Genomic DNA, 23281 nt, shown 5'->3' with positions numbered 1-23281 from the left:
TATTTCCCTCTCTGCTGAAAAAAAAAATAAATATGGGAACGTCTGAGGAAGGTGGGGGGAATCGAGGCGGTCCTTGTGTTACCGCCGACTCCAGGAGAGCCCGGGAATTAACATCCAGGACCTGGCGGCACTGCTCAGCGTTCTGGTGTTTCGCTCGCTTAGCTGCCTCACAGCCCAGCTTTGCAGCGTGCAGGCGTGCGTGTTGGAGGCTGAAGGTGATTCCGTGAGCAGCCAGAAAGCTTCCACTGCCCGCGAGCGGACCCGCAATCGTGGACAAAACAAGGGCTGTCGTTTCCTCCCTGTTAACGTGCTGCAGGCTCTGCCTGCTCTGCCCTTCGCCGGCTCCTGGACGGTAACATGGGAACCCACATCATGGCACTCACACAGGGGAAAGCACGTTCCCTGTCTCATTATTCATGGGCTGTGCCCACAGGTGCTGGTTGTTCAGCTTGCTGAATATTTGCCTGAATAATTAGGAGGGAGCTGAATCATTCTTAGACCAAATTCCGGTTTTCTCTCTCCTCCTACTTCATTTTTAGGCTTCACTTCTCACAGCTCTCCTGTACACAGTGTGAAATGGGTGTTTAAATACTATCAGACAGAGTCAATAAACTCCCCGTGTGCTTTTTTTCAAACAACAAGCATCTGCAAATGATGGCAGAGAATCAGCTAAAATTGCTTAGTAGCACTTATTGCGACAGAAATCTTAGTGCTGCGGTGCAAAAGGCTGCCCCCCTCTGCATCTCCCGGGATAGAGGCATCCGCCTTCCTAAACAACACAAAATACATCCCTTCCCTTATTCATTTTAAGAATAACTGCAGGAAAGGTAGCTGTTCCTGCTAAGCTTAACGGGCAATGTTCATGATCTATTTAATGATCCTGCCCTATGTTGTTTTATTAAAATACGTGATTTTTGCTGCAGCAGAGCTTGAAAATTAATGTTAAATTGAAAAGAGTTATCTCACTGGAAACCTACCTCTCACCCTCCTCCCGCCCCCTCCCTCCTTTTACCATCCCTTATCCCTCTTTCCCTAAGTTATGCTGCGTTTTACTTTGCCTTCGCTGCGTTTTCCTCCCTGGCTTTCGGTACAAGGAGCCAAATCCATCCCTGCTGGTATCCAGCGGACTGAAATTCTCCTCAAAGGCGTCACTGGGCTGAATCCAAACCCAGCCAGCATTTTGCAGTGCTGGTGGCTTAGTCAAAACAACAGTTTATAATTTCTCTTTTGCTTCTCTTATCTACCGTTAATATGAATTATTAATAAGTACTAGTACTGCTCTCTTGAAAATCATACTTCATTTCGAAACCACCTATCAGACAAGCTGTCTGACTGAAAATTCCTTTTTAACTTTCTGTGTGGGCTAGGAACTTGCAAAGCACAGTGCGTGCGCAGGGACAGCCTGGATTTCAGACCAAGGCTCACCCTGGGATTCCTCTTGCCATCAGCAGCACGCACCTAACTGAAGTGCTGGGTGCTATTAACCCATGCATGAGCTGGCCAGAAAAGGTTGGCATTCCCAAACTGCCATTTATGACGCTAAATCTGTTTCCTAGTTAAGCTGCTGTTCCAGATCCCTCACCTGTGGGGGGGGCGGGGGGGGAATGTCTGCAGAGTGTTAATCTTACGGTGTTAGTCTGTATTTACAGCCCCTAAACCTGACAGGTTCTCTCCTTCCCTGCGGTTTTCATGTGCACAGCTCATTAGATACTCTAATGCAGCAGGGAGCCCCTCTTGCCTGAGAATTCCTTTGTCGTATATTTAGCAAACTTTTGACTGCTTCCTTCCAAATGAGACTGAAGGACACATTTTCGTAGGAGAGGGTGAGAATCGCAAAGCACGATCTACAGTCACGTTTTTCTGTGGGGAACTACAGAGCAGGGGAGGAGGAATCACCGGCAGTTCTCTCTCCTTCTCTCCCCCCTCCCCCCCCCCGCCCCTCCGCGCCTTCCCTCCCCTCCCCTTCCCTCCCCCACCCCCATACAACCATAACACGAGATGAACGCGCGCCAAAATACAGCTGCATAGCCTTCCCTCTCTTCCGGTTTTCCCTGCCGTGGCAAAAGAGGGGGGGGGGGGGAAATGATGAGGGTAGAATTATTCCTAATGTGGGACTGATGTTTTGACTCTGTGTCATCCGCAGACTATTTAGAAAAAGCCTGTACACGTGGTGTCAGAGTCAAACGTAGCCAGTGCTCGGCTGTTGCCCGCGAGAGAAGCTCAGACAGGGAAGAGGGAGGCATCGCCGCTCATCCGTAGGTCTGGGTGGTTCCATAGATGAACGCACGAAGGCTTGTAGAATGAAAAGGAAGGGATGACTGAGGTTACGAAAGAGAGCGTCGCACTTCAGATGCAATCCCTGTCCTTCATTAAAATCCTCATTAAGAGATAAATTTTACAAAAATACAACGTTGCGTAGGAAATGAAAGTATTTCCTCCCCGTTAGAAATCACGGTGGAGACAGCTCTATTTGCTCCAAATTAGGTATGCTCTGAATGAATATTTTAATTAATCCATGATAAATAAACCAGGCTTCTTCCTGGAACAGAGTTACCGTTTTCCTCCTTGGCAGCAGTGGGATGCGCTCGCTCTGCCGTGTTCATGCACGTACGTGCCCGGGCTTTTGTTTGTTTTTAATTTCTCTCTCTCTTTTTTCAACCCATCCCTCAAATGATCAGTTACAACACATGTCCTTAACCCTGGATTTCCTTGTGTTTGGCTGCTCTTACTTGGGGGGGGGGGGGGGGGGGAGGGAGAGGGGGAAAATAATCAGATTAACACACCCAAACCCCTGGCAGGATGTTCTGAGAAATAAAAAGAGGGAGAGAAGGAAGAATTCACACATAAAAATAGAAGCCCACGTAGATTGGCCATATATGGAGTACCGGGGACTTCAGAGGGATACCCTCTTCGAACCACCCCTTTGGCGGAGGAAATCGTTGCTGCAGGAGGCCCCCTTCCCCCCTCCCCAGGCGCTTCACCCGCAGCCGGGCTCAGCCCCCGGCCCCGGTCCCGGCCCCGGCCCGCGGGCCCCGCGCCCCGCTCCGCCCCGCTCCGCGCCGCGGGAGGCCGCGGAGGGGCGGTGGCGGAGAGGCGGCGGGGCCGCCTCGCCGGCGGTGCGCGATGCGCGGAGCGGTGCGGCGGCGGCGGCGATGACTCAAGCCCGCCCGGCCCGCTCTGCCCCCCCCTTCCCGCTCCCGCCCCCCCCCCCCCGCCTCCCCCCCCCCGCCGGGGAGGGCTATTAAAAGCTGCTGACGTAGGAGCGGACGGCCATCTTTGATGAGGGCACGGCTCCCGGTCCATTGAAGAAGGAGACCCGCGGAGGTCAGCAGCGGCTGTCCTTGCCTCCCAGCTGCGGCACCGACCCACCGACCCCGCGGCCGCGGCCCGGCGTAGCGCCCCATAAGCCGAGGTGAGGCTGGGAGACCACCGGGGGGACCGGCTGCGCAGGGGGGAGGGGGCGGTATTAACGAAAAGGAAATGAAAAAAAGGATATGTTTAAAGAGGGACCCGCTCGGCTTTTTGTCTCCAGCCCCCGGGCTGCTACGGGGACGGAGGAAGGCAGGGAGAGGGGCGGAATTTCGCCGCCAGCCTCATCGCCGGCTGGAGCCGGGGGAGGGAGCCGGGCTCTGCCCCTCGGCCGTGCCAGGCTCGCTTGCGGGTGGCAGGAGGCCGGAGGAGAAGGGAAGCCCGGGGGAGGTCGGAGGAGAGAGGGAACCGGCGCCGTTCCCCCCGGAGCGGGAAGAAGGGTCTGCGGGCGCTCTTGCCCTGCTCGGCCGGACCGGGCTACCGCCGCCCGGGGCACTGCAGCGCCCGCGCCGCGCCGGGCTGCGGCGGCGCTTCAGCACCGCGGACAGAGGGACGGGAGGGCGCGGGGAGGGAGGCGGCGGGGGGGGGGGGGGGGGGCGGTCAGCACCGCGGACAGCGGCCGGGCCCCTCCGCTCCGCGGGCGAGCGCTCGGCGTTTCCGCGGGGCGGACGAGGCGGGGGAGGCGTTCAGCACCGCGGAGAGCTCCGCCGCGCTTTCCCCGCGCGGCCGCGGCCGCCGGCGCGGCGCCCTCCCGCCGGCAGCGCGCAAGGCTGGCCGCGCCGCGGAGGCGGGCGCGCTGCAGCGCCCTGCGGCTCCGCGCCTCCCTCCCTCCCTCCCTCCCTCCTTCCCTTCCCCGGGCTGCCCTCCCCGGCGAGACCCCGCCACGGCGGACGGGAAGCGCCTTCCCCGGTTGGAAAGCGGCGGTGCCCTCCCGTTCCCGGACAGGACGGCAGGCAGAAACAGTTGTGGTGGTAGGGGCTCCCCCGGCAGCTCAGAATGCGAAGAGGGAGACATTATTAAAAGAAAAAAGAAAACAAAGAGGCAAATAGCTTCAGTTCCTGAAATTAACCGGCGTTTAGCACTTCGGCCTCTCTCCCTGCCCTTTCGCGGGCGGAGAGGCATTTCTCTAAGGGAAACGGGGGGTTACGTAACGCCCCGCCCGCGGGGTCCCTCCGGGGCCGGGCATTGCCCGCGGGGACCAGCGGCAGCCCCCCGGGGCTTCCCCGCGCTCCCGGCCCTCGGCGCCCACCCCTCGGCTGCCCCTCCGGCGCCTCGGGCGCAGCATTCCGCGGGGCTCCGGTGTCTCTGTGCGCCCGGGGGCTCCCCAAGCCGTGAGATTGGGGGGGGGGGGGGGGGGCCGAGCTCTGTCCCGTCCGTCCCCGTCCCCCCCGCCCTGCGCGGCCGCGCTGCGGAGCGGAGCGGTGCGGAGCCCGCCGCCTTATGTAACGCGCCGCCCGGGCTGCCCCGTCACGGCCGGGCTGGTGCGGGGGGCGGCGGCAAAGCCGCACCGCACGCCTGGCCCTGGCTCCCCCGTCCCTGGCGGTCCTCCCCTCCAACCCCCCACCCCCCCCTCCTCGGTCGTCCTTTCCGCTCCCCGGCACCCCAGTCTCCCCAAACCCCTCGTTGCGGCTCACTGCTGGCGAAGTTGGTAACTTCGCTGCTTTCTGCGGGGCAAATAAACAAGGGGGGAAGGGGGGATCGGGCTGCGCGTCCAGACACTGCGCTGCGTAGCTGCGTCAAACCAGGGCCGCGGGATCTGCCAGATTTACGTGCTTGGCTTGAATAATTGCTGCTGGTTTCGTTCCCAGATGAAAAGGGGGGGGGGGGCGGGCTGGTCTGCAGCGCAGCCCGGGGGGTGGCGGAGCAGCCCCACAACCCATACCTGGCTGCTGCCAGCCCTGGCCGCAGCATCCTCAAGGACGTGCTTGTCCCGCACCCCCCACCCTGTCCTACCTCTGGGCACGGAACAACTCTCCCATCGACCGTGGCAACACAAAGACAGTTTGGGGCAGCCATCCCTGTGGGTGGCAAGGGAAGGTATGGGGCCGTCTGGGAGATGAGTGCTTCAGGGGGGTACAGCTGGGGAAGCGACTCTGGGCCCCCCATCTCCCTGCATGTCCCTGCATCATGGGCAAAGACGCCAGTCTAGGAAAAAGCGGCAGTGGTTTTCCGTTGCTTCTGCATGGTGCAGAAGTGGTCAGCCAGGAGGTGACCACCAAAGAGTTTGATACCTAGGACGAGTGCCAAAAAGACAACAGAGGTGACCAAACCAAAGGTGCAAGCAGGCCTGATTTGCAAAAGAGGGAGCTTGAGGCTGCCTCTGAAGTCAAGAGGAGTTGCAGAAACTCAGCGTGTTACGAAAGAAAATGCAGCTAAATAGCAACCCCCAAATAAATACAGCTTAACTTTCTTTCTACAACTAACTAGAAAATTAGAGTGGCACTTCCAAGAGCACTCAGGACCAGGCTCTGCGTCCATTGAACTCATGGGGGCAGTGAAAGAAAGAACAGCAGAATCCAGTCAGCACCGAACCCTCAAAATACATCTAAAGAGACGCAGCTCCAATTTGCAGATTTATTGCACTGGAGGTGGAAGCCGCTTTTCAGGTCAACGGAAAGCTTTTCATTTGTCTCTGTATGCTTTAGGTTTGGCAACAAATAGCAAGATTAAAGTGCTAAGGAAAATAAAGCATGGTCTCTACCTAATGCTTGCACTGCTTTAACTGAGCAAGGTAACGAAATAAAATACCTCCCTGTCAGTATGAACAGCTTCAGCAATTTTTATGCCCGTGTGTCACGAGGCTACAGCTTCTGCATACGTAGCAACCCTCGGGGAAAAATGGAAAGTATATGGCACAGTGCAGGGCTCGCTTTATTAATGATTTCTCCTCTCAGGAATGTAGGGAAGCCTAGGAAGAGAAGAAACTGGTTTACCTTTGCCTCGGCTTGTCACACAACTACTCTTTTTCTGGTATTTTTCCCCGAATCTCTGTCATAACTCTTTATAATACAAGCACAGTACTTTCAGCTGTACATGTTTATACACACACACACACATACTCGTTTCAGCGATTTCTAGGGTCATAAGGCAGGTAAAACCACAACAAATGTAGACGGGCTTTGCAGCCTTCACTGGGAGGAGTGCATTTTTCTGTCTGTGAAGTTTCATCCACCACTACCAATGCAGTCACCTTTGGGCTGGGCGAGCGCCAGGCAATCTGTAACAATAGACTTGTTCAAGCATTTTAGAGCGTCTAACAGAGAGAAGAATAGTGCGTTGCTTGAGAGCTGCAGCAGGATGCAGATCTCAGGCAGATCATGATTACCTCTAGGAAGCTGGACTTTGGAGCAGGCACCAGGGCTCACATATCTACTCCCGGGAGCGCTGGATATAGTTTGTCAAGGCCATCAGTTGTCAAAGAATAGTTTACTTCTTTTTAGCTCGTTATTTTCGAGCCTTAAATGATATCTTTGCCCTTAGCTTCAATAAACTTTGGCTTTCTTCCCTACTGACCTTGCAGATTTAGCTTGCTGCATCGTGTTGCAACGAGCACTTCTCCAAAACACACAAGTTAATTCCTAGTTCTGGTCTAGCACCCTTTTGTTTCTCCCTCCACAAATACTTAGATACACACTCCCACCAGCAAAATCTGCCTCTCATCAGATCATAGTTTTCAATACGCTGTCCCACATCCCACTAAACTTCCTAGGACTTTCCTTTCCACCAACCACGAAGAGAAGTCAACTTCATAGGCCCCAAATTGTTTTTTCCTGTTTTATGGTGGCCCTATGGCTGACGTTGCGAGACTCAAAAGCAGATTTGAATGGCCTAGAGGAAGCGTTTGAACCACTTGCCCCGTTATTGTGGAAGGAAATTTAGCTTTGCCTTTACGTCTTTCATTGTGTTCACTTGCCATTTCCTCATCACTTACCTCATCTTCGTGCTCACCTACAATCCTCTTTCGACTACTGCTAAAGAGCACCGTGGTGAAAGAAACACAAACTCGGGCAAAGCATTAGCACCCTGGTGTGAGGGGAGATGAGTGTGGACTTCTGATTTTGATTATTCCAAGGAGTCTAATCCAAAGTCAGTCAAAATCAAGGAAAATACTTCCACCGGTGAGGTAGACGTTGCGTGAGGCTCTGAAAAAGCTCACCAGTCAGGCTGTGTGCTGCTAGAGGTGAATGCAGGGTATGGAAAGCTTTCCATTCCCAGCAGTGGGTGCGTATTGATCAGCCCTGCAGTCCGAGAGGAAACCCCGCACGTCATTTTGTGGGCCCCGTAACAAAGAGAACACTTGGCAGTTTAGGTTTTTCAAAGGGCAACAAGTGCTGCGTACATGTGCCCTCTGAAATCTACTGGCACGCTGTAATTCTGAAGATAATTCAATCATTGCATTATAACCTTTATCTTTTCTTTTCTTTTCTTTTTTTTTTTTAAATAATGAGAGATGTGGTATCTTATCTTACCTGCAGGAGAAAGCTGAATTCTAATACAAGCACAGGGAGGAGAAGAAGGAAATACTAAGTAATTAATCATGGCTGTTCCTGGCCTTTGAAAGCTGAAAGTTAATGCTGAGCAATCTGTGTTCTGTCTGGCTACTTAAAAGAAAAAGGTTTTTTTATATATATATATATATATATTTTTTAGAGCTAACAATGCTCCATTTCACTTTTTAAATGGGATTTAACTTATTATTGGGCCACGTTGTCAACTGGCGTAAATTAGCATAACTGAGCGCTGTGCTACGCTACAGGCTGATGAGCTCCCGCGCTGGGGCTCATCGTTCACGTTTTAAAACAGAAATGGGGTATACTTGCTGATGGAGCAAGCTTTTCTATAAACAGAAGTAACTTGAAATGCCATCCCCCCAAACCCTATTTTTTTCGCAGCCTGGTTTCATTGTCACAGATTCTCGCAGACAAGGTTCGCGCAGTGAGTCTGCCTCAGAAATGGTGACAGTAGGCAATGATGAAGCAGCGGAGGAGGAATACTGCACGTTATGGCTGTATTTCAGGCTGGGTTCTGCTGCACTCTGCTGGTACGTAACACCAGCAGAACTTTTTCTATATGGTGTAAAACCCAGGACACAGCTGAGTTTTTCCTAGAGGCACATTTGTGTGCAGAGAAAGGCAGAAAATGGATGTGGAACAAAATGAAACCTGCACTTCCAGGCGGAGTTTGATTTCACAGACTGCACTTCCTAGCAGCAGCCATGCATTTGTCTTCCAAATTGGGAAGTAGCGGGGAGTTTTCCTGCATTCCAATAAATACACAGGAAAATTATGCTTCTTCCACCAAGTTTTTTAAGGCAATATTTTAAGTATATTTGACTACTCAGACATATTATTGGCACAGCAGAAGTATAAAAGAACAAAGGCAAAGTCAAGTCTCGCTGTACACATTTCTAAAACAGAAAGAGGGGAACTGTTCTTACACATTTTTACTACTGTAGATTTCCTTGTGCTTTTAATCCGACAAAGTTCTTGTACCAGAGTTTACTGGTAGAATCCATGAGCAAAATGACAGTTATCATAGCCTGTGTCAGGGCTAACAACTAAAATTTGTATCCTAGCCATCACAAAAGGATGCTTCATGTAGGTGATTTTTGAAATTAATGCAAGATTTGCTATTTCTTACTCAAAACCTCCCAATTAACAGGGAGGTGCACATACAAAGGCACTGCAGAGTGCTTGGTAGGGCACGTTTGTAATCTTACATCGATCGCTTCCGTCTCCCGCATTTTCTCAGTAGCTTACCCTTACTAAAAATCTCAGGCAGCAAATCTCCAAAGGCTTTCACAGTCGCTAGCCTGTCAAAGAGACCAGAAGACCAGGGTGGAGTGGGTTGAAAACGAAAGGCTCCGATCACATCACAGCTATGGTGTTTGTCACGATGTATTTCTTTGTTATAATTACTCTCCACCCGAAGGGCAGGAATTCTGTTTCTGGGTGGCAATACAGGTGTACCAGAAGAGGTAATTTTGGTCTTTTTCATATAAACCAGTTATTTGGAAGATGTGCCAACTGTTGCTTTGATTCCTTCCCCTCTCCTGGAAATTATAGCTCACAGTGGAACTGTGCAGATGCCAGTTCATTGATCTGCCCTGCAGAGGTAAATATATTTCCTCCAGCTACTCTAAAAAATGTCACGAAACAAAAGTATACTTCTTCAGAAGAGCTGATCTGTCAAAATAGTGTTACCATTCACTGATCTGTTTTTTTTTTTAACAGGAACAGAAGTCTTCCATGCATATTTAAGCATCTTTTAAAAGAAAAGGTACTAAAATTAGCTTCACCATGCTTTGGATGCAAATTAAAGTTTTCTTTCTCCCCTCCGCGTTAGTATTTTCTGGTTCAGTCTAGTCCTCGTTCGCATCCTTAGACACCTCGCCATTTACCTCAAAAGGATTCAGACAAGCTTGCATTTCTGTAGGCATCAGGGAACCGCTGTTTGATTCAGCCCAGCGCTGCTCCTGCCTGGTACGCCTCTGCACCGTGTATGCACGCACGGACCCCCACCTCTCTGAGCTCAGGGCTGCCTGTGCTGAGCAGCGCTGACCCTGTAGGTGACTGACATTGTTAGGAGAGAAATTTCTGTTCTCTATTTATTAGGCACAGACCTCTCTTAGGAATAATTTGCTCTTGCAGAAAGCTGTAAGAAAGCTCTTGCAATTTATTGGCCTAGAGATGTTCAGTAACAGTCATTTTAGCTTCAGATATTGTGGTTTAGCGATTAAAGCACAGGGGCTGCACCCAGAATAACTGGATTCAGGTGCAAGTATCACACACGAAATAAATCATCTCTGTCAAGTGCCTCAATTACCTCCATCTATAGAAGAAAGAACTGAGATTAAAACAACTTTTATTTTGCGTTCCTCAGCTTCAGATGCAGGACAAGTATACCATACCTTTCGAAAGATATTTTTATGTATATTAGGGCATAGCAGTCTCCACTGCATGGGGTTGGTGACCTAAAAATCGATACCCCTAAAATGCAACATCCTCCCAACGTAGGTGATTATCATTTACTTAGCATTCAAGGGGGTGTTACACATGATTGTCCCCTTCGGGTTTGTAAAAGGCTTGGCTGGAAGGTGCCATATAAAGCCAGATTATGAGTATTGCCTTCACGGCAAGAGAGGAAAGCAAACTCAGACCAGAAGGTAGATGAAACATTCACGCATTTGATCATGCTCTCGTGGGCAGGCATAACACGAGACAATGCATTTGCCAGAGCCGTGCGTTTTGCCAGAGCTGCATTAAGCTGCAGGGGGAGAGTGGGACTGAGCCCTCTCTCTTCAACAGCACCGGTTCCAAACCGATAACGTGACAGCTGCATATGCAACCCGGATACGTCTTGTGAATACTTGAGTATTTCAGCCAAACATTTGCTTTTCTGGAGAGTATTCACCTAAGTGACACTCAAGTATGTGAAAAGCCCTCAAGAAACAAACTAAGGTATGCGAACCCAATTAAATTGGAATTCACCGCTGACTTCTAACTGCCGTTCTCCCCAGAGAAGCATTTGTTTTATTTGCTCAGTTGTATGGAGACATGTATTTGCTGCCTAGCCTTTTGAAGGATTTCCTACAGTTTCTTTGCCATTAAAAACATGTTCTTGGGATATGGTACCCGTTTTTGCAATTCCTGAAAATATATGTCTTTTATTATACCAACAAGAGGAGCAAGAGACAGGAAGGCCAACAGCAGCAAAGGGTTTTAAGATGGCGCTTGATGAATTCACAAAGGGGATTATATGACGTAGCTGTTGGTGGTCACAAGAGACTAGACTTGATAAGGCAGCAAGTCTCTTCAAGTCTGATTTTCCTAAGAGGTTTTTCTTATTTAAAAAAAGAAAAGAGAGGAGAAAAAAAAAGAAGGCCTGGATGGCTCTCTGCTGTGGTGGAGGCCTGTCAGCTTAGTTCATTTTAGAGATGAGCATGTCAAGAAAGAGACAGTGGAAAAAACCCTCGAGGCGCCAGGAATGCACTGAGTATAATTGAAAATGCTCTAGACCACTTTTGTAACGCAACGGTAGGGCCATCTGCAGGCCTCAAATTTTCAATATTAGCAAGGCATTTTTAAATCATTGCATCATCTAGTTCCCTTTTTCTTAATTAACTGTTCTAAATGGTACAATATAGCTGCTCCTGGAGCATCTTTTAGGCTCTGAAGATCATTATCTAAGCCTGATAAACAAGAACTGGTGTGCATTTCTAACAGGTTGACAAATGCAGGACAGCTGCAGACATCGCAAAAATGGTGTTAGCTACTGTAGCACCCCAAGCAACGGGGTACCTAACAGCCCCGTTCGGGGCAGGGGTCTCGGTGTGCTGGTGTGGACAGGGAAGGCATTACTTGCTACGGGCTACCCAGAACACAAAGGGACAAACGGGGAAAGAGTGGGAAGACAGGAACACAGTGCGGGTGGAGATGGCGAGCTAACTCTTAGCTCCTGGCTACACAAGCACCCTCAGCTACAAGGACCCCGGTGCTTCCCTCTCCTTTGACTGGGTCATTGAGTAAGAAGCCAGAAGAGGTTTCCCATCAGCGAACTGAACCCCCTATAAAACAAAACATCCTACAGGCTATAGGGCTTCTCCGTATTAACTTCTCCTCCAGCAGTACAATTATCCAGTCTTGACTTCAAAAATTGCCCACGGTGGAGAATGTGACAATATATGGTTTTTAATTGAACAGTGAAATCCAATAAATTTTTCATTGTGGATGCAACCATTTATCTGCAAAGTTATTAAACTGCTACTTAGATTGACAAGCAGCTCTGCTGCTGTCCTACTGTGATTTTCCCATGGTTACTCCTATTACTTTATGGAGTAACACGTGCTTTCCTCTTTTACATTCATATCCTTGAGAGCTCCATTCTTTCCCGATCAGGATCCCATTATATTTCTGTTCCTTCCTTGCCCCCATAAAGCCTTTTCTTGCACTTAGGAGGTTATGCACAAAGCTTTTAAAAGATTCCCCAGCCTGGCAGGTGAAGAGATAAGACACTGATCCAATGGCCAGGACATACTCCGTGATGCTGGAGATTAGACCTTCAAGCACAGAATGTGAGACTCCAGAGCTGTTCACAGATTTCAGCTTTACCTTCTTTTTGTGGTCTAGCCTGTTTTTGTGGTGACATTTCCAAGAAATGTGTTGTACACTCAGCTGTTCTCCAGACAAAGAGCTCTTCCATTCATGCCCGCAGCCAGAATCTATTTCTCAAAACAATCTACTTCCCGTGTAAAGTCAGAGACCCTTCAAAATTTGACCACTATTGTCAAACACGGTAGGCCAAATCCTGGGCTTAGAAGAGTTACTTGTATCTTAACCAAACAATGATCCACTGTACCAATAAGGCTGAAGAAGGGGACAAGAGAATAAAAAAGAGAAGAAAATAACTAGGGGAATGGAAAAAACAAACAACCCATCAAACACAAAAAAAGACAAAAGCCAGGCAGACTAAAATAAGAGAAAGGACAGGATGGACTTTTTGATTAATTCTCTTTCTTGCTGGTCTCTCCCTATCATCACGCCAATGACAATTACCTAGGCTTAAAAAGTAAACTTCAATACTCAAGTTTTTGGTAGAAGCATCTTAAAAGCGCCCTGAAGTGTTACAAAACATTCTCTCTCCTGGTGTCCAGTCTGCATCCCTTTAGCAGACACAACCTTCTGTTCAATCTTTGCATTTTAAAATGCAGAGGGGGTGCAGAGACGCACCCTTACTCCTAATCTCACAAAGAGTTTGGATTAGTCTAACTTTTGCTTCTTTCACTAAGAGAAGAAAACCTGTAGTGGTTGGTGGGCACGGACCCTAAAGGTCAGCTTTGCAAACCACTGCTGCAGCCTGAGAAAGAGAAGCTCTGACCAGCACGCCTCAAGCTCACACTCCAGTGTTTGCCTTTACCTTAAACTTTTCTGCTGGCTGCTTTCTTCAAGCGCCAATCTTTCTGGCACCAGATGTCTTAGCAAGAAAGCCAGGCTAATGACAAAGCAAAGCCACCTTAGCTGCTTAATAACCCCAAGTGTGACTGATTCTTGAGTCAAGCTCTCTGCGCTGCCAGCTGTGGGCAAAGATGGGGAGGGGAAAGACCTGGCTACAGGGCGTCCCCCTCTTCCTCCTCTGTCCTGCTGGAGGAAGAGCAGACCCTAGGGAGGGAAGCAGAGGGATGGCATTCACATGCAGGCCTATGACTTGGCATGACATCTAGGGGCAGCACAGACTCATCACAGCATTGTTTTGTGCAGGCAATACATGTTCTTCATGTATTCAAGTCATGCTACTCTTAAGGGTTGCAGCAAGTTAATAGAAAAGGGGGAAATTATGAACCAGCCTGTGCTAGAAAAGGGGGAAATTAAGACCCAGCCAGAGTTTAGCCACAATATACAGACACCAAGACACCAGGATGGAAGTATTTGTGAGAACCGTTCCCCGATAGTTAGTGTTTCAGAGGCAAATAGCTGAGCAAAACGTTAATGACTGCCATCTACTCACTGCGGTATTTGAGACATGCACTTGCTCTGCACACTTACTTACATTGAAAATAAAAGCAAACCAGTGTTTGTGATATCACAAGGTAGAGCCCAGACTTTTTTCTTTTAGCTAGAAAGCCTAAAAAAGGCACTCTTTTCAAGTGTGTTAGAAATAGAAGCCTATTTTAGAAGAGACATGAAGTTATCAGTGCAAATTAATAGCGCCAGATGGGGGGTTAAATTACTGCCTCACAGCTGAAGACATGAGACGGAATGAAAGTGGTAGACTATAAAAAGGGTATCACCAGAAGTGATGAGATCCCACTGCGAGGTGGGATTTGTGAACACCGCGCTCATGCTTGTAAGCAGTTGCTCAGATGAATGGTTTTATGGGCCAGAGTGAGGGAAAGAAAGGAAAAAAGTCACAGTCATTTTGAAGATTGTGTCTCATAGTTTACTGCGTTGCTCAGGACAAGCTGTCCAGCAGCACAAGCTGCAATTAAATATCATAGAGCTTTGTCTCCTGAGCTGGCACACAGCTGCCAGGACTGGGGAGCTCGCCAGAGCGGTCAGATAGATGTGGCTGTGTATTGGGTTTGCGTGGCAAGGTTTTGGTAGCAGGGGGGCTACAGGGGTGGCTTCTCTGAGAAGCTGCTAGAAGCTTCCCCTATGTCCGATAGAGCCAATGCCAGCCGGCTCCAAGACGCTGCTGGCCAAGGCTGAGCCCATCACCGATGGTGGTAGCGCCTCTGGGATAACGTATTTAAGAAGGGAAGAAAAAAAACCCTGCACAACAGCAATTGCAGCGGAAGAGAGGAGTGAGACTATGCGAGAGGAACAACTCTGCAGGCACCAAGGCCAGGCAAGAAGGAGGGGGAGGAGGTGCTCCAGGTGCCGGAGCAGAGATTCCCCTGCAGCCCGTGGTGAAGACCATGGCGAGGCAGGCTGTCCCCCTGCAGCCCATGGAGGTTAACGGTGGAGCAGACATCCACCTGCAGCCCCTGGAGGACCCCACGCTGGAGCAGGTGGATGCACCTGAAGGAGGCTGTGACCCCGTGGGAAGCCCGCACTGGAGCAGGCTCCTGGCAGGACCTGTGGACCCGTGGAGAGAGGGGCCCACGCTGGAGCAGGTTTGCTGGCAGGACTTGTGACCCCATGGGGGACCCACGCTGGAGCAGTCTGTTCCTGAAGGTCTGCACCCCGTGGAAGGGACCCACGCTGGAGCAGTTCATGAAGAACTGTAGCCCATGGGAAGGACTCGCTTTGGAGAAGTTCGTGGAGGACTGTCTCCCGTGGGAGGGACCCCATGCTGGAGCAGGGGAAGAGTGTGAGGAGTCCTTCTCCTGAGGAGGAAGGAGCGGCAGAGACAACGTGTGATGAACTGACCGCAACCCCCGTTCCCCGTCCCCCTGCGCTGCTCGGGGGGAGGAGGTAGAGAATTTGGGAGTAAAGTTGAGCCCGGGAAGAAGGGAGGGGTGGGGGGAAGGTGTTTTAAGGTTTAATTTTTATTTCTCATTACCCTCCTCTGATTTGATTGGTAATAAATTAAACGAATTTCCCCAAGTCAAGTCTGTTTTGCCCGTGACAGTAATTGCTGAATGATCTCTCCCTGTCCTTATTTCGACCCATGAGCCTTTTGTTATTTTTTCTCTCCCCTGTCCAGCTGAGGAGGGGAGTGATAGAGCGGCTTTGGTGGGCACCTGGTGTCCAGCCAAGGTCAAACCACCACAGGCTGTTGAGCTGGGACAGCACTAACTGGGTTGGCTTCCAGAGCAACAGGGAGCTTCGTCAGAATAGTTCCGGGTTTAAGGGTGTTGCTACTGAAAAAACAGCAGTTCTTACATTAAGAAAGCAATTCTTTAATATAGGTATTTTTCAAAATATTTCAGTTATGTTTCACTTGGGTAGGAAGAATGTTTCTTCCTATCTCATCCCCACTTTCAGCGGGTAAAGAGAAAGTAAAAAGCGACTTTCGCTAATTATGAATAGGGTAAGGAAAAAAATGAGGAAGGATTATAGAAAAATGTTCAAAAACCAAGCCCTCAGCAAAAACGGGACATCCCCAAAAACCAAGTAAGAACATTTTTGCAAAGTCTTTTAGACCAGCACTTGGACTAGGGGTGTCCTGACGCATAAAGGCCTATAGGTATGTGCCAGAAACACTTGTGCAGACTATTAGCAACAGGATGGCTAAGAACCTGCCGTGGGCAGGTCCTACCAGCCAGAGATAGCCCTTCTCCAGCTGACATACCATGCTGGTAATAAGACATGGCTACAGACCTGAAATAACCGGAACGATAGATACAAGAACAGGAGGTTGTTTCAGTGGCAGGATGCTTCCTATTTCAACTGAATATTTAGTCCTAGATGCTTAGCTGGGGTAAATCAGGACAGCACCATTGCAATCAGAAGAGCAAACCTGATCAGCACCATGCGGAGATCCTAAAAACAGCTGACTTAAAAACACACTTTAAGAGGAAGAGGAAGAGGAAGGTCTTTTTGGCAGTAATTAAGCACTTTTTAACCCTCTGGACACGATAACAAAGGAGCCTATTCAAAAAGCAAATGTCTTACGTGCAAACACTTCAGTAATGCATAGCAACATTAGGCAGAAGACAAGCTGTGGAGCTGCTCCTCCTTCCCAAGGGAATTGCAGCGTGCAACTGGAGTGCACAGTGCAGGACAGAGGCTCAGGAAGCATTGAATGCCATTCCTCATGTGCCCTAAGAAAACAGGGGCCGCACTTGTGGTCTTCCGCGCACCACAAAGAACCGACAGCACAACCCCTGCCTAAATCTCAGAGTTAATAATAATTTAATTCGCTGACTGAGAAACTAGGCAGCAAGTTACATATATACAAACATAGAGTGGTTTATACAAGGCAGGAACAGAGCCTGTTCTATAAAACCCTTAATCAGTTGAGCGTAATAGGAATTTTGCTATGAATCATCATATGTCTAAAGGAGAACTTGGTCAAGTCCTCTCTCCAGCACAGCAGAGCAGAACTGACTCACCTCTAACTGAATCGGTTTTGGAAGTCCAAAGCAGGGGCAAGGCTGAGAAAAGTGGCTCATCAGCACCTCAGTAACCACATGGCTGAGATGCTTCAAGGTATGACTCAGCTGAAGGAGCAAGAGACCAATTTGCCGCAAATCAATTATATAGTGAAATCCCCATTGTTTTTCTGTGTTTCGGGAATGCTCACCACAAATTTTGATTTTTCTTGACTTCCTCTTCACCTGAAGTGATTTGATGAACCTTGTCTGAGGAAATAATTTCTAGATCTTCAGACTGCTCTTTGCACACGTTTGAAGCTCCACCTGGGCTGCATTCCTTCCATTTCGTACAGAGCGCTTTCTGCTCCCTTACTGAGTGTGCAAGGGCTACAGATGTGGGTGGGGTGCAAAGCTTGTGTTTCAAATCCAGAATTTGCTCTCTATGAACATTCTTAATTAAACACTTCAAAAAGTGATGCCTTGGCAAGCATTAGTTTCAGTAATTTTGTCCACAAGATTTTCGATACGAATCTTAACAGAGGCATGTGAAATAATATTAACTTGAGGCACCAGGAGGATGCTATTAAAAATGCAGCATTGCAGCTGGATGTCTGTTGTTCACATTTCGTCAGCTGAGCTATCACGTTCACCTCTGCAGAAATAGCAACTGTCACTAGCAACAGTCACAAGAGATGCAGCCCCCAGAGAATCACATCGAGCGAAGAAGAATATCTAGGACAGTGATTTAGCTTGTCTGGATTACAACGTTCCCCATAGATGCTTTAACATTGTTAAAAGGCCTCCTAAAGGAAGATGACAGGCTGTTCAGGTCTGCCATGAGTAAAACAGAGGAACAAATGGCAATTGCGGGAAGGCTACTATAGTATGATAAAGTTATATGCAAAATTCTAAGCAAGTTGCTGGGAATGCTGGAACAAGAGCATTCAACCCGAATTTTGGAAAATCCCTTTCTCTGCTGCCATATGTTGTAATACGGGAAAGACCCGTGAAACCGGCTTTGAACCAGCGAGGTGCAAAAAGTTTTTGTTGCCTGGGTGACGGCCTCATTTTCACGAACTCACGCCCAGCGGTCACTCTGAGATGGGACATAGCACACACGATGCATGAAATGGAAAAAGCGTGCATCTCAAGGCAGGGGCGGATTACTTTGACCTGAGATAGAGACGTGTGATCCACTATTTAAATTTTTTTAACAGACGTGCCAGGACCCGTCTCTCTTCAGAGGGAGAGAAGAGGTGTCCATGTGGACTTGTAAGGGTCAGCAGCAATCTGGCATTCTTTGAGCAAATTATAGACGCTGCAGGACTGCCAAATACAGACGGACCAACGGAAAATGTCCAGATATAACTGCGGCTGTCATAGGAAATTAAGCCATTCACTGGTGCTTGTGAGTCAAGAAGTCCCATTTCTAGGTCAGACGACAGCTTAGTTGGCCATTACTGCAAACACCTCTGACTTTTCTTGAAGTTTTCTGCCTAGAACTCATAAAAAAGCAAAGGACAAGTGCCATTTTTATGGGAAGCACATTGTAAAACCACGTGAAGAATTAACTTTACAGAGGTTAACAATAAACTAAGGAAGTAAGCTGTTAAAGGATGAGGTTCTCTAGTACTCAATAAAAAAAGAGAAATTGAAGAAAAGAGTTGCACCTATTTGTTGTCACTGTGAAAACCAATATTGCCAGTTTCACGTATGTAAAAATATAAATATTTTTCCAGTAGATACAATTATTATTGTTTGTGTTGAATTAGATTTTTGAGTAAACTACGGGTAAAGTTTATTCATCTCTACTGTTGCTCTGTCCTGTTGAATTATATCTTGGTACAGGTGTTAACTATGGGTCACTGAGAGACAAATTGTTTGCTTAATGAATCAGACCAGCAAAGAATATAGAACCTTTGTTTAATCAATGCTGTTGAAATTAATTTATTTCAGAATTCAACCACCTGACTCTGTATAAATGTCTCCATTACTGCTTAAGCTACTTAACATTTCTCACACGAGGACATTTCAATTATATGGTAAAATCTGAAAGCTCAGGATGTGAAATAGTGGGGGAAATTCAGTATTTTAAATAGGACATTTTATCCATTTTCTACCTATTCCAATACCGAAGAGCACAGTACTCCCCTCCAGAAGTAACATAACCTATTGCACTTATTTTAGCAGCTGGTTAACAAGCATGGGTACAAAATGTGTGATAAGGTAGTCAGATCCCTAGACAGTGAAAATGGACCTTTGATTTGCTAGCACAAAGAAAAGGAATCACTTTTGTCAAAGCTTTGAAAAGGATAAGAGTAATTTTTAGAAATAAATATTTGCACTTTTTTCATTTTCTGCAAAGCTTCCATTTATGTAAGAAATGAAGAGTTTTAATCTTCTTAGTAAGCTTTTTGGTATTATTTGATTAGTTTATAAAATCAGTATATTGCACATTTCTAATGAAGTGGCAAACTTTTTTCTGTTTCTTTGCTTACTTCTGTCTATCTCTGTGTCTGGCATGAGTCTAGTTCAACTCCTGCCAAAAAGTCTATACTGACGAACGACATTTGTACTGTTGTTTAGTCCAAAACCCCCCAAGGCATTTAGACTGATTATAGACTTCAGAGCCAAGAAATACTGATATACAATCAGAATTGGAGAGAGAAGGGGACAAAGTTCTGTTGCTTGTGCTTTGGAGATGTTAAAACAGCTTTTCCAGCCTCATAACTTTGGCGACAGAAGCGCAGTGGAAGTTGGAAATGTTTACATCTCATTTTTGGGTGAGATGAAGCAGATGAAAACTGATTGGGCTCCCCATGGCTGAGCCATTTCTGGAGACGATGCATCAGATGTCTGGGGTAATATGGAAGCTGTGATTGGCAGCCTCTAATGCAGGTTCCAGTCTCTTCTGGAAATAGCATTAAGCATAAAATGTATGGCCTTGAAACTTACATTGTCTGGAATAGCAAATGCTGTGCCATGTTTCAGAAAGAAGCATCTTTTTAAAGAAAACAAATAGCTGGAGGAATCATATTTTAATACCGCTGTCCTACTGAATCCTCTACTTTACTTGCATCACAGCATGCGCTTGTAATTGATCCCTTATGGTGCCTTCTGGGCACCTGCTCAAGCCTTGGGCTCTCCTGGGACAAAAGCACCCGCCACAACAGCTGGAAAAGCTTCACACCGTTCTCCTTTCCCCGGCTTTCCACACGCTCCGTGCCTCTTCTGCTTGCGGGCCTTGGGGTGTCTTTAAAAGAAAACGAGCTGATAGGCACTGCTATTCCTTAGTGGCCCTGGATGGGGCCACCAAGGACCTGAGGCTACCTATCAGTCAGGGAAGATTGCCAAGGCGCTTGCTGGGAGGTGATTTTTGGAATGCCTGAAAAGCTCATATTTTGTGATCGCCTTCCGTCTAGCTTTTGAATTGGTCATGCTTAGAGATTGCCCTCGCCCTGGGAATGGATGACTACTGAGGGTCGGAGGGCAGGCGTCCACTTTCATTCCTGGGTCTCTGCGAGCAGTTGTTCACGCCACGAACTTCTGGGGATTTGCTCATAGAGCTTTAGTGGGTGGCTGATACTGCTCCTTAGCCGTTACGGTCTTTATGTCTGGAAGAGCTAAGGCAGTAAATCCTAGTGGTCAGACCTCTGCTCCAAGGTAGGGGGAAGGGACGAGCACACTTAACGACTCATTGCTTTTCCTCTTAAACGGGTATAAGTGACACGACGCTGGTTTGGGGTTTTGTTCTGGGTTTGGTAACTTCTTGGGCAGGGACCCTTAAAGTTTCTGTTAACAATTTCATGCGCTGACTCGGGAGGCAGACTGCTTTGACAGGCCATCTTCACACCTTACCATTGCTATGGTAATTACTATTACCGTCTGCTAACCAAGGGCAAGTGTTAATCAGCAGTGGAACGAAGGAGCCTTCTCAGCAGCCCAAACGTGGCACATGCCTTACCTAGTCAAGCTTCCCTGGGTCACTGACATTAATTTGTTCCTGACCTAGTGCTCCCAGTGCCTCTGTTCAATGTGTTTATTAATTCTAGGAACGAGCTTTCCTAGGAATTCCGTTGTTGCACTGAGACACAATGAGGTGAAGATATGTGGCTTCTATTCTGTTCCCCGTATCCGTGCCATAAAACACAGCGTTTGCTGTGCCTGTATTATTCATGAGCTTGTATTAGTGCTTAGCTTAAGGCCTACTGAAATGTCCTGGAAATACAATGGCCTCATTAAGCTTTGGGGTAGATTTTTAATTCTTGTTCCTCTTTTAAGTCAGAGGAGGTTTGAAGCGGCAAGGCTTGCCGAAGAACTAGGATTCCTACGTCACGAGAATTTTCACTATCCTGGCTCAGACACATAAAATAACTGGGAGAAATTTCCTAGTGGATGACCACTCCTGACATTAATCACCTTCTAACTGAGGACTGATGGGTTGGCCTATTGTTTTCCATCTCAGGGAATTTTATACGTTCCTCAGGAGGAGATGGCACAGGTTATTATGTAGACAGGTGACTGCATTGAGTGGACTCCTAGGAAGTGCCACGTTTCAGTAGCAGAGAACTTTCTTTTACCAAAGGGGGATATTACTTGATATTGATAAACAGGGGAAATCTCTGCTTTCAAAGAATGATTATTAAATATGAATAAATATTGATTTTTTTTTCATTATGCATAAATATCTATAGTTAGACAAGGTGATCAATATGAGCTACTATGACATTAGCCTTATGAGCTAAAATTTGCTACCACTGGGTTCATAAGGCAGACTTCATTGCTTCAGAAGAAGTGAGATGAGCTCCTCTGAGAAAAATTATGCAGGAGTTTCTTTCTCACCTTGGCCTGACAGGGAGAAGGATCTTTATAGTGTTTCATTAAAAAGAGAGTAACCTGTTCCAGGCTCTTAGGCCAAGTCCTCAGAAGAGACAGATTTTAAATCCTTCCCTCAATGAACCCAGCCATAGTTTAGTTCACCCAGCCCAAGGCACTTCACTGCTTTCCAGCAGTGAAGAAAAGGAGGCGTGCAGAGCCCTTCCTTGCAAGCTGGCGTTTTTTTCTTAAATACAGAACTAATCTAAAATTAATTTTCCACATTTGCCAGTTTCAGCCACAGCTACAGTTATTTCCATATGCCAGGACAAAGTTTTAAATCCTGGTCTGTATTTTTGGGTCACCTGCAATTCAGACTGAAGCTAAGTTTGCTTCACAGACTGCTGCCAGCTGTCTGCTGGGCATTGATGACGGTTCGTGTTCATCCAGGGCCTGTCTGAAGTTTCAGACAGCGATTACTCTCAATGTCTAATGAAACCTGAGAAAGTAATTAGTCTTTTTTGTGACTTTGCTACCCTGCATTACTTAACCTGGATTCAAGGCAGCCTCATGGCGAGGAACGGGGAATGTAGGGAAAAGGGAAGAAAATAAATAATTTGTCAGCTTGCCGTTGTGTCTCCCTTCACCTGGGGTTTGAACAAAAGCAGGACAGAGCACAAAGCCTCTCTAACAGCTGCACGGCTCCGTCTGCCCGAGGGGAAGGGGGCTGCTGAACCTGACCCCTCTCCTTGCCCCAGGGACACACGCTCGGGGCTTTCCTTGCCCAGCGAGGCTGTCTGGTTCCCGCAGGGCTCCAGCGCCGGATCCTGCAGCAGCCTGCGCATGCTGCAGCAGCCGACAGCAAATCCCCGAGGCAGAGGGCTTCAGTGCATCAAACAGAAAAATGGGTACTGCATTATGCCCGCCCTGCTTTACTCCTGGCTCGAATTTAACACCCAGGAAACCTCCTTCTCAGCCTCTTCACTGCAACCTTGGAAGCAGCACTTGCAGCAGTCACACACTGCAGAGACTGCAGTCCTCTCTGGTTTGCAGGAACCAGGGGACGTTGCTGAGGGCAGGGAGGTGACTCCTTGGGAAAGAAGGATTTGTGGGTCCGGCCGTGAGCGGTGGGAGAGGGGGAAAGGCATCCCACTGCTGATGGGGCTGCTCCGGAGCAGAAGAGCCCAGTGAGGACAGGCAGGTGCTGCAGAAAACATGAAGACTCATGACGGGTTTGCAGTACATCCCTCTGAGGAGGAGGGCGCTCCTTTTCCTCCGGCAGCCACCCAGTTCCAAGAGTGTAATAAACTCCCAAAATGGTTTTTCTTTAAAAATAGAGCATGCCCCTCCCACAAGCTCTTTAAATAAATCTCTTGCCCCTGTTCTCTTCAGCTCAAGGTCACCGGGAAGTGCAGCTCTTTCACTAGCACGTCGGTATTTCACCACACGAGGGAGGAGACCAGAGAGCCTGAGGGCTGTGACCAGAGACGTGCTTGCTGTCTTTGCCCATCGCACATCGTATCTGGGCTAAGCCTGGGGCATTTCAGACAACAGTTTGTCCATCAGTCACTGGGCTCCGTGCTTACAGGGGCTGAAAGACAGTTACATAGCTCTCTTAAGCCATTAACTGATTTAAGTGACATAAATATTCCTTTTTTCCCTCAACAATGGCTTTTTTTT

General features: G+C 48.2%; 1 protein-coding gene across 2 annotated transcripts in view; it reads left to right on the top strand.

Moving 5' to 3' along the window:
• The first annotated feature begins 3267 nt into the window (after positions 1 to 3267).
• Positions 3268 to 23281, top strand: part of SNAP25 (synaptosome associated protein 25) — a 68385-nt gene continuing 48371 nt past the window's right edge. The window contains exon 1 of one of the 2 annotated variants that reach the window (XM_076335101.1): positions 3268 to 3412. The gene's annotated coding sequence lies outside the window, so the exon portion shown is untranslated. The remainder of the gene's footprint in view (positions 3413 to 23281) is intronic. The other variant, XM_076335100.1, reaches the window with a different exon arrangement.

Source organism: Aptenodytes patagonicus, chromosome 3 (assembly GCF_965638725.1).
Source record: "Aptenodytes patagonicus chromosome 3, bAptPat1.pri.cur, whole genome shotgun sequence".
NCBI lineage: Eukaryota > Metazoa > Chordata > Aves > Sphenisciformes > Spheniscidae > Aptenodytes > Aptenodytes patagonicus.
Note: the sequence above shows the minus strand (reverse complement) of the source record. Positions and strands in the feature narration are given on the sequence as shown.